General features: G+C 42.1%; 1 protein-coding gene across 2 annotated transcripts in view; it reads right to left on the bottom strand.

Moving 5' to 3' along the window:
- Adam12 (ADAM metallopeptidase domain 12) overlaps window positions 1–17,825 on the bottom strand; it is a 405,947-nt gene that overhangs the window by 361,316 nt on the left and 26,806 nt on the right. Inside the window, exon 1 of one of the 2 annotated variants that reach the window (XM_010620988.2) lies at window positions 8,278–8,627. The exons of the other annotated variant lie outside the window; for it this stretch is intronic. The gene's annotated coding sequence lies outside the window, so the exon portion shown is untranslated. Of the gene's footprint in view, window positions 1–8,277; window positions 8,628–17,825 lie in introns of those variants that run through there. 2 annotated transcript variants of the gene reach the window in all.

The following is a 17,825-nucleotide window of genomic DNA, read 5'->3' as shown; positions in this document are numbered from 1 at the left end:
CTGGCGTCTGGGCGACCAGAGCACACACCTCCCCGCCCCAGGATGATGTGGCCGCTGGGCCGGGCGCCCGGCTGCCAAGAGCACACACGGCCACAAGGTCCAGCTTTCCAGGCTGAGGCTGGAAATGATGACTGGGCTGCTTGCTGCCGGCTCGCGTAATCGTCAGGACTCTAGTAGCAGCAAGTCTGAAAGGTGGTCTAGGGCTGCTGCAGGAGCCTGGGCCCGGCCAATGCTCCCCAAAGGGCATCCTGTGCCTAAGGAGTAAGTAAGCTCCGACTCGCAGGCGAGGCACCTGGGCACGACACCTTTGATGTATTGCTTTAGGTTTATGTTGGTAGACTAATTCACTTTTCTTTTCCATGGCCCGGACCCAAAAAAAGGGTATAAGGTAATGTTTCTCAAACTTTCCTAATCTTAAGAAGTGTCTGGGTTGGTTTGTTAGAAATACAGATTCCCAGGCACCCTCCTGTGTCTTCTGAATGAGGCCCCTGGGCTGCGGTGCCAGCAACAGCACCAACTGTTGACTAAACACCATGGCCAGAACAGAAACAAGCCTCGCCTTCTAACCTGCTCCGCCTCTTCCTCCTCCAGAACCTCGGTGCCAGTTTTTGTCCCAGGACTTGCTGCCTTCACTGGGACCCTGTGAGCAGCAAGGGGGCACTCAGAAATGGAATAGAAAAGAAAGTAAGGGTTAAAGACAATGCCAGGCACCCAGACCAATGAACACAATGTCCTATGATGGATGGTGCCTGGGGAGTTATCAAAGCCCCAGGTGATTCTAACGCAGGGCCCACAACCATCCACAGAAATTCCACTCTGGTACTGAGACCTCTCTGAGATTTCTATCAGCCTCCAGTCTAAGAGGTGGGAGCCAGTGCTTGAGGAAGCTTCTTAAAAAAAAAAAAAATCTTTTCCAACTGAAAAGTAGCTTTTTTAAGTGTTTGCAGTGCTCCCAAACACCAGGTCAACCTTCCTAATGAGGCGCAGGACTTTTTAAGAGCAAACAGTGGCAACCAAAGTCAGAGTTACTACCCATCAGCCCCTTCCCAGAGACGGCTCACCTCAGTACTTCATCTAGAAACAAGGCCTGATGTTAGGCCCCCATTGAGAGCCAGCCCTAAATCTAAAAAAATTTGCATGTTCTTCTTGTGTTTATTCATTCATTCATTTGTTCTGTCTGAATTAGCAATGCTATGCTAGGGAATTGAGAAGCCAAATTTTAAAAAGTCTTTTCTGTCTTGTAGGACAAACCAGTACATCACAATTATTGTACAGTGTGAATTGCTTAACCTATTTAATAATAAGGTTGTTTGTTAACTATTACATTATTCCTCGCCTACTGCATATAATCTAAGTTTTATGCTAAAGTGCTTTGCCTGCGGTATTTCATGTTAAAGTCTAAACAGACAGTACGAGTTTCCAAGGACCACAGAGCAGAGGGGATCTGAACTCAGCCTCAGATCTGTTCCAGATACAGCCTGTCTTTTTTAAGAATTATTTTTCTTAGTACATGTTTGCAATGCATAATAATTGTATTCATCACCGGGAGCTGGTATGTGTACTTCTCAATTCTTTTTATGTCCTCCCTCCCACTTTCCTCCATCCCCCCTATCTGTTAAATAGAAGTAAAATACAAACCTCCAGGCAGTTGGTGAGCACTGGAAGAACTAGTACAAAGCCTTCCCACCCATTTGCTCCCTTGGAAGTTTTCTAAGGATTCAAATCCCCGGCATTTGTGACAGACAGGGTTCTGATCAGGAGGATCCGGCAAGGATGGGTTTAGCAAGTATTATACTCAGGTGATTCTGGTGCTCCATAGAACTTCAGAAATACTGACCGAGAAATGAACAATTAATTGTTTTCTCTAAGATCAACAGGACAAGCTTCATTTAGGATGAGCACAGTTTCTGGCCTCTTGAATTGCTGTCACTAAGTAAATGGTTTATTCATAATACACCTACTATATGTTATGCACTAGGCTAGGGGCCTGAAATATTTTTTCTCTTAAATCACCCATTTCTTATTCCTGTTTAATTTCAGCTGTTGTTCTTTACTATGAAAGTATGTGTTTTTTAAACACAGAATTTACAGTTTTCTGTAGAAGACTACAATCTCCCCCAACACTGTCCATTTTGACTGAATGAAACAAAAAATCCATTGCAGGAAAAAAAAAAAAAAGAAAAAAGAAGAAGAAAAGAAAAGAAAATTGTGGCCACAAGTTCTGGTTCTAAACCTTCTAATTCACCATTTCTGCCAAGGAAGGATCCTGGGCCGACCCTCTGTCCATAAAGACTTCATACATGTCAACAGCAGCCAGCTAGGCAAAGAGTAAAGCTTGTGTCCGGCAGATGGTCTGTCTTTGGGTGGGAATTCTGCCTCCTCATTCACAGGAAATGGAAGCTGACTTCTCATTCAATACTGGATTGTTAGGTAATGGTGTGGGGTCAGAGGCCAGGATCTGCTCATTAAAATTTCAGATAGATGGCTTGTTGTCCCTTCCTTTCTAGAAGAATTGACCTTTGCAATACCGCTTCCTGTGTGCTATTTTTGTCTAACAGCCTGGGTATTCACAATGAACAGGGCACTTAATTCTTAGCGAAGCTTGCATTTAACTCAAACTTCTTTGAGTGCAAGCAGATGAAAAATGGAGGCAAATTTTCCTACACCAGGATTTTATGGGCAGCCAGTCCTGATATGAGCAGCAAGTAAAAGGCTGGCCTCCTTGCAGCTTGACCTATCAATAGAACTGAGACACAAGCACACAGAACAGCTTTTATCTCTCCCAGCACAGTTCTGATGCTTGCTGCAAAAATAAACACAATCACCCCATGATTAAGTTTCTTGGAAATCTTTTTAATTCCATCTCTTGGAGAGACTGAACTGTCTTCTCCTCTTGTCCTGTAATAACTCAAAGTCCTTTTTCTTTTTTGTAGATTTTCTCTCTATGAAGAACCTATGCCTTCACCTCCTCAGATATCAGCTCTTGGTGAAACCTCTTTTGGGAAGATTCAAACTTCTACAGTCCATTTTCTCACAGAATCAGGACTTAAGTAGCCTGTCTTAATGGCATAAAAGAATAGGGGTGTGGTTGGAGGTGGCACATTCATGAATGCTCTGCATCAGAAGGGACAGGAAAAGTCACTCCATGTATATTTACCTGTGTCATCTGTCAGTTGACCTTTTGCCATCTCCATGAGATCAGTCCACTCTCCCAGAGCTGGGACACAATACTCATCCTCATTTGAAAGGAGGAAAAGCCTAGTTTGGCCCATGGTTCAGGGAATTCAGTCCACGGTTTTCTGGCTCTAACACCATGGCAGAAAGGCATGAAGAAGCAAAGACACTTAGTTCACGGCAGCCAGAGAGGAGAGTGGGGAAGAGTACCCAGAAGAAAGGACCAGGAACCCTGTGTCATTTCCAAGGTGATGACTGCATGACCCACCCAAAGGTATTCACAAGTGTGTGCAGCCAATCTCCCAGGTGGATTCCCGAAGCCAATGGAGTAGACACCCCACCCTAACCACCACATCTGCCTACGTATTCTGTGATGGGAACTCAGTAGCCCTCTGCATGTCAAGTGGCCTCAGGGACTAACAGCACCCAAAGGAGCACGAGCTCTGCGATAGTCCTCCTGGCTGTGTACATCCTCTCTTCCCTCTCCTACTTGGCCAGGGCAAGTGCTCAGGAAAACAGCAAACAGAGCAGGTCAAAACAAACAGAAACTCATAACGAAACAGACCAAACATGGAGGAGACCCCTTCCATGAAGAAATGGATTGGATCCCTTTCCATTTTAGTGTGGGCTGGTCTTAGTGTCTCTTAGTTCTCAAGTGACAGTGTATGAGTTCTGAGCTTGACTCATGATGGGCATTCAGCTTCTTCCTGACCCTAGAGTCACTCACTGTGAGGGAAGACAGCCACCATGTTGTAAGGTCCTCCAGCAGCCCCATCAGAAAGGACCGAGGGGGCAACTGAGTTCTCTCCTCCTGGTGAGTTAGCTGTCTTAAAAGTCGAACTTGAAACTGAAAGTGTTCAGATAACTTCGGCTCTGGACAATATCTGACTATAACCTCGTGAGAGACCCTGAGGCAGAACCACCCAGCTAAGCTACTCTCAAATTCCTGACCTAGAAAACCCTTGCTGACTTAGAAAATGCTTGTTGTTTTGAGTCACTAATCAGGGAAGTCATTTGTTACACAGCCATAATGAATGCATACTTAAAGCACACTTTCCATGTCTCTGCTTTTTCCTAGCATTCCTATCACTTGGATACCAAGGGCACCGACCTTGTTTTTGAGCTGTGAGATTTGGCTGTAGATAGGGTGGACACTGGATTTTGTCCTACTGTAATTATCAACAGCATGCCCTTTCCCTTTCACATGCATCCTGGTTTGACAGCAAATGTCACAGTTATCCTACATATAGATAATTTGGCACTCCTCCCCCACCTCAGTACTGGCTACCAAACCCAGGACTATGCACGTACTAGGCAAGCACTGTGTTACTGAGCTTTATCTGCAGCCCCTTTTGTTTTATTTTGAGTCTTGCCAAATTGCCCAGGCTGACCTTGAACTTACAATCTGCCTGCCTCAGAATCTTGAGTAGCTGGGCTTATAAGTGTGTGTAACCTCAACTGGCTAAATCTGTCTTTGATGTGGTGTTCTGGAGGCAGGACAATCAGACAGGCAGGCACACATACTTGGCAAAGTGTCTTAACTCTGTTCCACTAGGAAAGATGGTTGTGTTGAGTGAGTGCTGAGTTTCCAGTGATGGATAGTAACCTCTGTATGGCAGCAGCCAGAGCAGCCAAAGCAAAAAACTGTCTCAGGCATGAAGTTGCACAGGTTTCTCTGAGCACCCTTATGGCACAGTGTCACACATCAATCTGATCTAAACTGCCATTTTGAAAGTTGCAAGCCACTTGTTTTTCCAGCTGCCAAAGAACCTGCAAGCTTTTGCTAATGGCTGTATATTAAGATGCATCAAAAGCTAAGTATCTTAGGTCTTAGGTGGAGAGACTGAAGTACTGCTACTGCACGTATTTCTGTTCCCAGAAAGACTGTGCAGGTTCTTGGGGGCCAGGAGAGCAGGGTTGGTGGGCTCAGGGAAGGCTTGAAGGCACTCAGGGACAAGTTGAGGAGTTCGTATCTGGCCTCCAGCAGGTTTCCTCTGGGCCAGATCTACTTTACAATAGAGGCAGGATCTACTTTACAATAACTACAGGAAAGGTCATTCCAAGCCATACATCCATTATGAAACTCTGCCTTAAAGTCTTGGGTGGCGAATTAGGCCATTTACCTCATATTCTTTGCTGTTGGAATTGGAAAATAACTGGACATGGGTCTGTTCTCATGTACTTTAATACAGTTCCCACATCATCTTTACTGTTTTACACAAATCAACCCCAATTTCTTTAACGTGCCTCTTGGGTCCTATTCTCGCTTTCTTTAATCGCATTTGTTGTTCTCCTTTGGACCCAGTCCAGTTTGTTGATTTCTCTTAAACTGAAGAGATCATATGTGGTCTCAGAGCTCCAAGAAGGGTCTGCATGAGGCCACGGAGAGCACAAGGCTGCTTTATTGTGCCTGGTGGGGTCTCCTCACAATTGGGATTGTTAACCCTCTTGTGGAGGCCTGGCCTAGTTTCTTTTCTGGAGATGAAGAAGAATAATTCTGGGAGGTTCTGAGGAGGTCAGCTACTCAGATGGGAATGGCTCGACTTCCATCCCACCCACTTCCTGGTCTCGCTTGTGGCACATGCAGCCCTCCCTCACCACAATTACTTCAATCTACTTCCTGGATCTCAGTTTTCTATGCTGCTTTTTTTTTTTCTCTCAGTTTTGCATCCTGGTGGGCACTTTATCTAGAGCTCCTTTTTCTTGTTAACCCCTCCATGAACTCAAGCAGAAAAAAAGAAAACAAAACTCAGAAGTCCTCAGGCTGGGACCAATTGTTCTTCCTCCTACACTAAACTCTGCTATGAGATCTGATGTAATTTTAGCTTTTTAGCAGTTTCCAGTCATTTGGAATTTTTTATCTCCACCAGCTCCCCACACAATAGTATCCATTGCCGTAGCCCACCAGCAGTTATCAGCAGGGTCAGTCTGCTGATGCTCCCCTGGGTGTGCCTTTCCTCTCATAGTCCTCAACTATGCTCACAAATGATTCTTCATCTTTATTTTTCTAGGATGGGCTGAAAAACAAAGAACCAAAATTTGAGTAAACATCCCCAAAGATTAAGGGCACAATAGTCCCTATCTTCAAAAACCTCATATAATACAAAGAATGGCTTTGAGCCTAAGGAAAATAATCCTAATAGACAGTTGCTGCCCGGCAGCCACTCTGGGTCTCCAAAATCTCATCACCCTCCTGAACCCCATTATGACTCTTCCCCTTCGGAGGGAAGGAAACGAGCCTCTGAGAACTGCCTTGCCCACAAACGGAAAACTGAGTAGTGGCTTAGCTGGGATTGGGGGCTGAGTCTGTCTGACTCCAAGGATCTTTGATTTCATTTCCTCCCCACTAATGTTGGACTCAAAATCAATAGTTGTATTTGGTCCCTTCCTTTCTCCCTTGGCCATACTCTTCCAACTGGCCACCCAGTTCTTTCAACATCCTGTCCTCTATGTTAGATAATCATAGTATCTCTTCTTGAAGACAGTCACGTAGGCCGAGGCTCCTGATGCAGTCTTTCCAGCTACTGCTATGCAAGGTACTTATAAAAGCGGAGTTTTTTTGTTTGTTTGTTGTTTGTTTGTTTTTGGTACTGGGGATCAAACTCAGGCCCTTGTGCTTGTGAGGCAGGCACTGGAAATACTGAGCTAAATCCTCAGACCTAAGTAAGGTACTTGTAAAAGAAAGACCTGATAAAATGTGGGTGGGTCCTCACTGCTTTTTGAAATAGATGGAATCTTCTTCATGTGACACAAAATTTGGGGGTATTAGACCGTAACCAGAGTTCTCTTTCTCACTCTCACCAAACATCTGCAAAATATTTAACCTTTTGTGATTTTCCATGTGCTTCTCCCAAGGTCAGAAAGGCTCTAATGTCATTCCTCTGTGATGTCTTCTCTACCACTTTGGGCAAACTCTTTTGCCTTCACAGCTCTGTTTAGTCACTGCTAACTTGCACTTACCTCTCGGTGTTGTTGTGGTGCACACCTGTCTGCCTTAGGATATAGAGATCCCCTTGGTGGGAGGCTGTCTTGCTCACCATTATATATGATATCTCCATGCCAAGCCCAGAGCCTGGCAAGGAGAAGGGACAGCAATTTCTGGTTGAGTGAATAAATGAGCCAGTGAGCAAGTAGATTCCCACTTGGCCCTTTAATAATTTTCCTTTCTATACAGTTTTCCAATCCAGGCGCAAGAACAGTGATTCCATGTAAATGTATTTATTGCTGAGGTCCAAGAAGATAAATGGACAATATTTCATTTCTCTCCCCAACCATCATCCCAATAGCCTCCCTAATTATTCCAGTTAAGGCCCATTACCATTGCAAATCAAGTTAGAACTGATTTTCACAGAGCAGCAATCTGTACTGGGACATGTTTTATTTTCTAGAATCCTTGATTTTTAACTAAGTCTATTACTTCTGGTCCTATTTTTAAATTTAATAGAAACAAAATGGAACTCTCTTAAGGCTCCAAACAACCTCAAACTATGTTTTGTTCTGGTAATCAGACAATGGATAAGGATTGTGGTTACTGGAGGATACTGCCAACAATGGAAAAAAAATAAATAGGAGCCTGAGTGAGAATAATTTGAAACCAGAAATGTGTTCAGTAATAACTTAGAAAGTCACATAGACAAGAACCTGGACACAAAATCAAATTTGATTTTCAAAAAATGTACAATCTCATATATTAGAGAGCCCCTTCACCTGGTGGAATGCCAGGAAGGCTTACAAAATCTGCTCTTGGGAAATCAAAATCCTGAACCATAAGAAAAATACTGTCTCTCTTGGAGGCAAGATATAGTCTCGTGTGCCATATGGAAAAGCAGCCCACAGTGGTAGCATCCATAAAGAAGGGACTGGCACAGTATGGGAAAAGCCATCCCAGTGGCCTAACCCTTGCAGGCACATTTCCAGCACCATAGAAGGAACTATGGCATCACTTTGGGTGGACATGTTGGAAAACTGGATTTCACATCCAATTCCATGGCACTGAAATACCAGAAGCATGATCCAATATTATGGTCTTGTTATTCAAAACCTATCCACGGAGGAAAGAAAGTACCCTGCTTATTCATTCCAAAACAGAATGCTCCACCTTACCCCATGTTGGCCTTCTTCATGAGTATCAAGCTTAAATCTGCCAGTGCAGTCCTGATGGCCAGCACCAATGATCTCCATCCTGGAGAACAGGGACAGGGGTCCAAGCATGAAGTCTACAGATCTGAACCCTACTTTCTTCTTCTGCTTAGATTTATGGCACTTGACCTATTTTATGTCTTTTTTACAGACCTACTTTTAAGTTACATTGTAAAAAGTGACACAGTCTCTTGAACCTCTGCCAAAGAAGAGGAAGAAATACATGCTCAGCACCTACAGATACACATCCCAGGAAAAAAGGCTGCAGCAACTTTCCACAAAGGGGCGTTTGTTTTCACACACACACCCTCCACAAGGCCAAAAAGCTTGTCAGAGAATACTTTAAAAACTATGAACAATCCTTTCAAAAATAAAAATACATATATGTGTTTTTAATTTATTAGAAGATTATTTTCTGGAAAAATTCCTGCAGAATAATGTCAGTGCTTCTTGGTGGAATGCCTCCTCTCCCAGACAGAAGACAGGCAACTCATGTATGGGTCATGGGAGATTCAGATGCAAAGGCCCCCCTAAACTCTGGTTAGTGTCACTTTAATCAAAGGCTGCATATCTGAGCAGTTATCCCACAGTCTGCCTGTGGAATAAAAATTACATATCTGTTTTACAAGAGAGATTTATTTTTTTGGATAGTAAAGGATCAGACATCCAGTTCCCAAGTGCTAGTTAGGCCTGCCCACAATTAATGCTATGATAATGGTCATCACCATTTAATGAACACTTATTATGGCCAAAACACTTCACATATGGCATGTATAAAATTTTCTATTGTCCCACAAGGCATATTTCTGTTTCCTGTTAGAGATTTTAAAAAAAAAGAAAGAAACTAAGGCTCAGTGATATTAAATGAAGTACTCAAGACCTCACAACTAGTAAGTAGAAATCAAAATTATGACTGAAACCCAGGTACACCTAATTGCAGAATTTACATGTTCTCCCCCAAACCCAGATTGCCACTAATAAACATAAATTCTACCCAGATTTATACTTAAACTCTATAACCATCCCACTGGCAGTACGCTCCTTTGTTTCTGCCTCTTCCCACTTATAAGTGGGAGGATTCTTTAACACTGATAGATTTTCAGGTTGACCAGGAATGGAAAGATACTGAGTGCAATGTGGTATACTGGACTGGATCTGGGAACAGAAAAAGAACGTTGGTGGTAGAAAAGAGTAAAGCAGGAATAAAATCTGGAGTTTAGTTAACAATAACATACATTTCTTAGTTTTGACAAATGTACCATGGTATTTTAGATGTGGACAATAGGGGACAATGGGTAGGGACATAGAAGTACTTCCAGTACTATTTTTGTGACTTTTCTTAAATATGAAATTATCCCAGAATTTAAAGGGGAAGTATAAAGGAAAAAACAAAGTAGTTCTCCTATGGTTTTCTGATTACCTAGGCAACTCAAATCAACATTTGCCCCAAGTACTCTTTACTGTACACTGAACAGATGCGTGGACTACTTATTAAGATGTAAGGATTAAATCTATTTAAAAATGCTACTGAATGCATTGCCCGGTTTTATCTTTAAATATTCTCTTAATCAACAAATGTAAAAAATGACACTAAAGGGCCATTGTAAAAATTGTTAACATAGTTTCAAAAGGTAGGTGGAGCAGAGTGTGTAGAATGTGCTACTATTTATCCAAGAAGTAGTGATATCGATAAATATGGGAACATACTACTATATTTTATTGCTTTTAAAGAATAAACCATAAATATTTTAAAAATTTATTCTATAGAAGGGGACAAAAGGATGGAGATACAGAGGAAAGGAAAAAGACTGCTCTGAATATATTTTGGTTTATAGCTTTGCTCTTGAAAGCATAAAAATATTTTCACAAACAACTTGAAATATTAAAACATATGTTTCTAGAAATCAATGGTAAAATGAAATAAATGATCCTAGATATATATTGATTTGTGGCAGGATCACAAGGAAACAATTCCATTTAACTTTAAACATTAATTTGATTTATGTCCTTAGTAAAACATACTCTAAAAACAACAAAAAAAAAGAATATAGAACAGAAATAACAAGATAAATTATTTCTGACAATCATGTTATTGGCTATAGGGTTAGGGTGATTGTTCTGAGATTTAAAATTGATTAAATGAAAAATACCTCCTATATTCCAATTAAAAGTGTTTACATAAATCATATTTATTTTCAAAAATAAGACACTTTCTAGCTTTTTATAGTGAAACATTCTGGAAACAATGACCAACCCACCAATAGTAAATACTTTTAGAACTCACACTGTGGTCTCTTTGTACCATTTCTTCTAAATGCAACTGCAACTTCTTGGAGATACAGCTGATTCCAGGTCTGCAGCAAGAAACACACAAGGTGACCCTACAATATCTCATCATATCAGAAGCAAAGAGGCTATCAAAGATTGCTGGAATCATATCAAAGGAACCAAGAAGCTAACCTAACTTCTCACTAGTCAAAGACTGGACAATTTCAGTATAATAACTTATTATATTGAAATACACCAAACTTATATCCATGTCTCCATTAGAATAAGTAAAAAATGAATATCTCTTTGGTTGCTCAGGATGCCACATGACCAAGTCATCATTTACAAAGTGGATTCATGAGATCTGAGGATTTACCCTGACTTTTCTGTGTGAACCCTACCTTAGGGTATGTGAATGGCTGGTGAGAGGAAGTCCCCCTCAAACTAGACCAGGTAAGAAATTAAGAAGTAACTATGGAATGAGGGTTATCACATTTTGCAACTGCAGATGAAATCACAGATCTAGGAATAATCAGCAGCAGCTACTGACTGACCAGAAGTTGTGCTTCACAATAAAAGAATATAACCCCTCATATGGATCTTGAATTAAAAAATATGTCCAAAGCGCAGAAACATGTTCAAAGATGCCCTGTGGAAGTAGCTAGCTAAATGTGGGCAGTGGGAAACTAGAGCAGAGCTTCTCAGTGTGGTTCATACACCAGCATAAACATCATCTGGGAACTTGTTAGAAATGCGAATGTTCTAGCCCTACTGCAGACTTCCTGACTCAGGGTCTCTGGGGCCAAGGCCCAGGACTCAGTATTTTTATAAGCTAATCAAGTGATTCCTTTGCACGCAAAAATTCGAGCACTACTGATGGGCAGTACACACAACCTTGTTTCTTCAACAAATAGTAGGACCACTAGAAGGAAACCTATGGCATAAATAATTTTGTAAAATAACAATATGCAGTATATAAATTTTGTTGGGTTCCTGGCTTGAGCAACTTGTAAAAATCTTTTATGAGAGAAATGTAAACAAAGACTTGATATTTGATCTGAAGACATTATTAATTATTTAAGGACTGATACTAGTCTCCTGGTTATGTTTTGAAAGTGACCTTTTTTAAGTGATATACACTTAAACACTCATGAAATGATCTTATCGTTGAGATATGTTTCTAAATAATTTGAGACTGGAGGTGGGGATACACGTGAAACAAGACTCATTATGTCTTCCTAATTACTGAGGCTGTGTGGTGGGTATATGGGAGCACAGTATCATCCTCTACTCTTTTTATTTTTAATGTTCAAACTTTCCATGGTAAGATGGTTAGAACAAATTCCAAAATGTAATACAGCAAATGTGCCAAAATATTAACTAGTGTTAAATTTGATTGATTAGTGTGGATGTTCGACTTTCCTTCTATTTTTTATATTCTTGAAAATTATATCTTTTTTATACCCTTGAAGTTATGCTTCTTAAAAAGTTAAGAAAAAACTTCCCTTGAAAAAGATTGAAGTTCTCACACTTAAATTCTTTTTTGTTGCTGCATAGTATTTCTTTGTCTGAATGTATCTCAACTCATTTATACGCCCTTCTGTTTAATAGAAATGTGAGTCATTTCCAGTTCTTAACTCTTGTGAATGTAGTTGCAAGCCACTTCCTTGGGTATGAACCCAAGAGTAGACTCCCTAGCTCATAGGAGCAGCACATACTTACATTCAGTAGGGAACTGCTGAAGAGTCTCCAGTGCAGTTGTACCAACTCTCGCCCCACTGGCACAGTGTGGGAACCCCTGTTACTTCTCATTCTTGGGGACACTTGGGTTTGCCCCAGTTTTAACTGTTCTGGTATCATCCTGTCTTGGGACCCTCTGATATATCCTGCTCTCTATCAAGGTTGTACTCCCTCCTCTAATTCCTACAGAACCTTCTCCATATCTTGGCTATAACACACCACCTCTAGCAGAAGCACTGGTGTTCTGCTTATTTCTGCTCATTAGGATCTAAATGCCTCCAAGACAAGAACAGTGTCTTATGCTTCTTGGGATCCCAGTGTTTGTCATACTGTGTGACTTAAGCATTGACTGATCAAATGAATGAATGAGCTAATATTCTTAAAAGCTTAAAGTCTACTTACCTGGTATATATGGATTCCATAGCTGTAATTTGGCCTGATTCTAGAGATCCCAGGGACTAGAACAGTGGTGGCCTAGAACAGGCTGTTTGTCATTGAAAGCTCTGAAAGGGTCACCGTTGCTGGACTAGAAGATGTTTTCCATCTCCACAGCTTCTTTTGCATGGGATCTGGTGGGGTGAAGGAGCAAGATGGGCTGGAGGAGGAAGCTTCCATGTTTGGCACGTTAGTTACTTTTCTCATTGCTGAGTCAAAATATCTGACACCTAAAGTTAGAGGAGGAAAGTTTTATTTACCTCACAGTTTGTAGAGGTTTCAGTCTATAGTCAGTTGGCTCCAGGGCTGGGTGACATGGAAGAGGGCATCACAGAGAGGAAATCATCTATTGCTAGCAAGCAGGAGGCAGTGAAGCAGCAAGCAGCAGAAGCAGAAGCAGAAGCAATAAGCTTCTACACACCTTTTGATTGGTGCTACCAATACCCAGAGTGGGGCACCCTTAACCCCAGCATCACACCCTTAATACACATTCACACACCCTAATCCAGCCACCTTTGAAACTTCCCACCTATTACCGCATGAGGGATTTGAGGGACATTTAGATAAGAGCCCGAACAGCATCTAGTCTAGTGTAGCTCTGTTTTGAAAGATTCGCCTCTTCCCCTCAGGCTGTCATATTGTCACGATCACAGAGCACAGCATTTACATACTCTGTGTTTCCAGTTCTTGCCGAGGCCTGTAGTGGCCTCTGTGTGAAGTCCTGAGGGGCTGCAAACACTGTGCCTGCTCAGCTCCACCTCTGCCCAAGCAGTGCTCAGCAGGGACCTCCTGTTCTGGGCGCACACATCAAGAGAATTATCCCAGAGATGCCAGTTTGGATTTCTCTAATAGACATATCCACAGAAAGACTGATATTTGTATGGGGGGGGTGGGTGAGAATTGACTGCTAGGCTAAAATAACCTGGGTGCCTGTGTAGCTCATTGTAACCACTGGCAATTAAACTAAAAGGCCCATCTTTCAGACAGATATTTGGCTTACACTGAACTTCTGCAAAACAATTACACCCGTGGACTGATATCTGCGACTTGGATTGTGAGCATATCTAGATGCAGAGGCTGCTGAAGAGTGAAAAAAAAAAAAAAAAAAAAAAAAAAAAAAAAAAAAAAAAAAAAAAAAAAAAAAAAAAAAAAAAAAAAAAAAAAAAAAAAGATGAAAATGAAGGGGACATGAAGTGCTGAAAAAAAAAATGGAGCTGAAAGAGCCTGAGGAAAGTGGAATCAGTGTAACTTTAACATCAATGGGGTTCCTTCAAGTCACATCAGACCAGAGGTGAGAGAGCCTGCATTCCTACTGCGTTTCTGCATTTGTCTGGCTTTTTATTGCATATTCTGTACTGGCTTCCATGCCTAGATGAGGGCACAGGACTCAGCCCTTTACATCTTACTCACTCCTAGAGTTGTCATACGTGTGCTTTTGAGTGAATGTGCTTTGCCTTCCCTCCCTGCAGCCCTCACCTCACACAGCCCTCTGCGCCATCTCCTCTTAACTGTGCACAGTAAATCTTGCAGGGGCCAGACTTCCAGGGCCGGGCTCTGGCACACGGTCCCAGTCAGCCTGTCTTGTTTCCCAATACTTCCTTGGAATTTTAGTGAAGGTAGCTTTTATCAGTTGCGGCTGAAAAAGCGTTTATTGTAGGAGTGTTCTCAGTGTTTATCATACTTACCTCCCCTCATCCCCCAAGGAAAGAAACGCCTATGGGATCAGGCCGCGTACCTCCTGCCTGATCCACACAGGCTCCTAAGTTTTGTGCTTCAGGAGAAAAAATGGGCAGAGGAGGGTGGGAGGAAGGCCAGCAAGACAGCTGAAAATCTCACCTAGAAGCCCAGATGTTCCTGAATTTAGATACTACCTACATAAGAAAGAGCTGGGGGTAGAGGGGCTGGGAAATGGGGGACTGGGAAGGGGTGGTATCTAGTTTAGGTGTCAAGAACAGCTTGAGTAGGGGGTACGGAAAATGGAGGACTCTGAAGAATGGGGTGTAAGTTCCCAAATATCATGATCAAACCTCCCAAAGCAAGAGTTGGATTTCCTGTGGCTTTGTTTGTGCCTTCTTGAAAGCGACACCAGCAGTGACCTGAGTAGGTTACACTCACCTAGTGCCTTCTTCTGGGACTCAGGTGTGAGCGAACCTGAGAACATAGCAGCCTGCCACATTCAGAATGGCCCTTCCTCTCAGATAGCCCAGGCCTTCCTGTTAGGCCTACAGACCAGTATGAGGGCTGTGTAAGAGTCTGCTGTTCCATCTGCCCCGCCAGAATGATGTAGCAAACAAGGCTTGAGTTAAGCTGGATCAAGTACATTGAAAAGCAATATATGCTCAGGAAGGGACTCCCTTCAGTAGCCATGGAGATCAGCTGCTCTTCCTGTCCACTCTGCCACTTCCTATCCTGGAGCAAAGGAAAGTGTGCATTCATAGGAAATCCAGAGTAGCAACAGTCGCTTCCTATTTCCAAGGGCAAACCAGACCAACTGAAGCTCAAGCTCTGGAAAATTCTCCAGAAAAACAAAACAAAACAAAAAAAAAAAGCTGAGCCAATAAAGGTTTGTTTCATTTTAAATCAATTAGACTGAATCTTTGCATTGCTTGAATTCACAGGTACAGACATTGATAAAGGGTTTATACAGGTGACATTATTTAATGTGGCTGTTAGGGAATGTTTTCAAGATGTTACCAAGTCAAGGAAAGCCATACTTTCCCCAAATACTGAATGGCATAAGATAACGGTAATCAGATAAAGAAAAGAAGCAATATTTAAAGAAAATTGTATATAAATTCAGTGTGGGTTTCCATCATCTTTCTATTCATCAGTGTCTTGTTCACACTCATTTTCTCGTCCTCTCCAGCTATCTGACTAAATATAAAAAAATCATAGAAAATATACCAAAACACTCAGAAGACTGGTTATTTTGTTTTGGTAGAATTACGAATGACTTTTGTTTCTTATTAAAAGTTTTTGCAATTATGAATTATTCTTAAAACATATTTCAATTAATTTTTGCTATCTAACAAAGCACTTTAAAATTAAACAGTTTTAAACAAGAAATACTTCTCACTTCTCATGATTCTGTGGGTCACTGGGTTTGTTCTTTGTGTGCAGGCTGGCTTGGTGGGTTCTGTGGTCAAGAGCCTTTGGCAAGGCTGCAATCACAGTGCTGGTGGAGGGCAGATTAGTTTGTCTAAAGGCTTCAAGACGGCACAGGTCTGTCTACACCCTGTCATCCCTTATGCCCCATGGGCCAGCCCTGGCCACACATATGATGGACTCATTGTCCCAAGAGCAGGAGAAGAGGTCAAGTCTTAAGGTAACTGCTGTTCTTGTGCCTCTGCCCATGCCACGTTCGTTCACATCTCCTGGCACAGGCACGCCACGTGCTAAACCAGGACCGATGGAGTGGGACAGGAGATGCAGCACTACAGGGTCACCCTACAAAGGAATGTGCACCCAAGGGCAGGGAAGTTGTGGCTACTCTGGAAAACACAAGTGCCACTGGAATCAGAAAGTGAGCAGAAGTCATTTTTATAGACTAAAAGTATAGCAGAAGAAAACCTGTCAACAGATTGGAAATTTTGTTCGAGAAGATTGGAGAATTTTGGTGTAAGAACCCAGAGTTTCAAAGACAATTAGCTGTTCAGAAAATGAGGAAGCATTTGCAGCCAAGACTGACTACATATTTTAAAAAGTCAAAGATGGTAGAAATTCATTGATTTATTTATTGTTTAATTGTTTGTTTGAGACAGGATCTCACTATGTAGCCCAGGCTGGCCTCTGAACTCACAACAATCCTCCTACCTCAGCCTCCCAAGTGCTGGGATTACAAATTTGTGCCACTGTGTCTGAGTCACCAACCTGGATCTTTTCTCAATTGCATTTTTCCCATTAATTTAATGTTTATGGTAGGCAGGAGTTGGGTCCCCATAAATGCACCCCCCAGTGTTTGTCTGTGATTATGTCATGTTACAAAGCAATAGAGAATCAGGATGCAGACGGACTGAAGGTTGCTAGTATCAGCTGACTTTAAAATAGAGGAAACTAAGGTCCTTAAGAGTGGGATGAGAAGGCAGAGAGGCCCACCACAGAGACTCAAGGGACAAAGAGAGAGGAGAGGTTCAAAGTTTTGGAGAGACTTGATTCACCACTGATGGTTTCAAAGAGGCAGAAAGGGGGCCCTGATGTGGCTGTGAGTGGCCTCCAGATGGTAAGAATGGGACAGACCAAGGGGACCTGCAAACATAAGGGCTGATCTCTGCCAACAACCTGCAGGATGGAGAAGTGGTCCCATCCTCAACCTCGCCTTTCTGACAGCTGAACTTTTTTCCAATGAGGAGGCCCCAGCAGACTTCTGACCTACAGAACTATAGCAGTCTACATTTGTGTGGTTTATGTTGTGGCCATTCATTCATGAGAAACAAATTAAAAACTGTATAAAAATGCAAAGAATGAAGCAAAACTTATCCCCAATCCTATTATCCCTAGATTACGTTTTAGTTCAGACATGCTTTTATTTTTGAACCACCTTAACTCAGCTGGGATCATACTGGACATACTTCTTATAAATAATGTTTTTGTTTTTATGGAACACATATAGTTTCCCATGCCACCAAACTGCCTTTTTTGTCCCTTTAAACAAAATTTTAATCAGATAATGAAACTGTTTATGTGGAGGTCACACAGGGCATGGGAACTTGGTGGCAGGGGCCAGGACTGCTTCCTGGAAGACAGGAGACTGGGCAGAGAGAGTGGGTATACAGTGGCAAAGACATTACTGTGGCTTTCCGGGGAGGAGGAGACAATTAAAGATACAGAGGGAGCTGGGCATGGCAGTGTCTGCTGTAATATCAGCTACCCACGAGGCTGAAGCAAGAGGATCCTAAGTTCAAAGGCAGTTTGGGCAACCTAGAGAAAGCCTGTTTTAAAAACAAAAAGGACTGGGGGTTTAGCTCAGTGCTGAAGCACTTGCCTACCATCCACACAGCCCTGGGTTTGATCCCCAGATCCAAAGAAACAGCAAACCAAAGCAAAGCAAGCAAAAAAAAAAAAAAAAAAAA

This window comes from Fukomys damarensis, unplaced genomic scaffold, assembly GCF_012274545.1.
Source record: "Fukomys damarensis isolate Sample0158 unplaced genomic scaffold, DMR_v1.0_HiC HiC_scaffold_8, whole genome shotgun sequence".
In the NCBI taxonomy this organism is placed as follows: Eukaryota; Metazoa; Chordata; class Mammalia; order Rodentia; family Bathyergidae; genus Fukomys; species Fukomys damarensis.
This window is presented reverse-complemented; position numbering and strand designations above follow the sequence as displayed.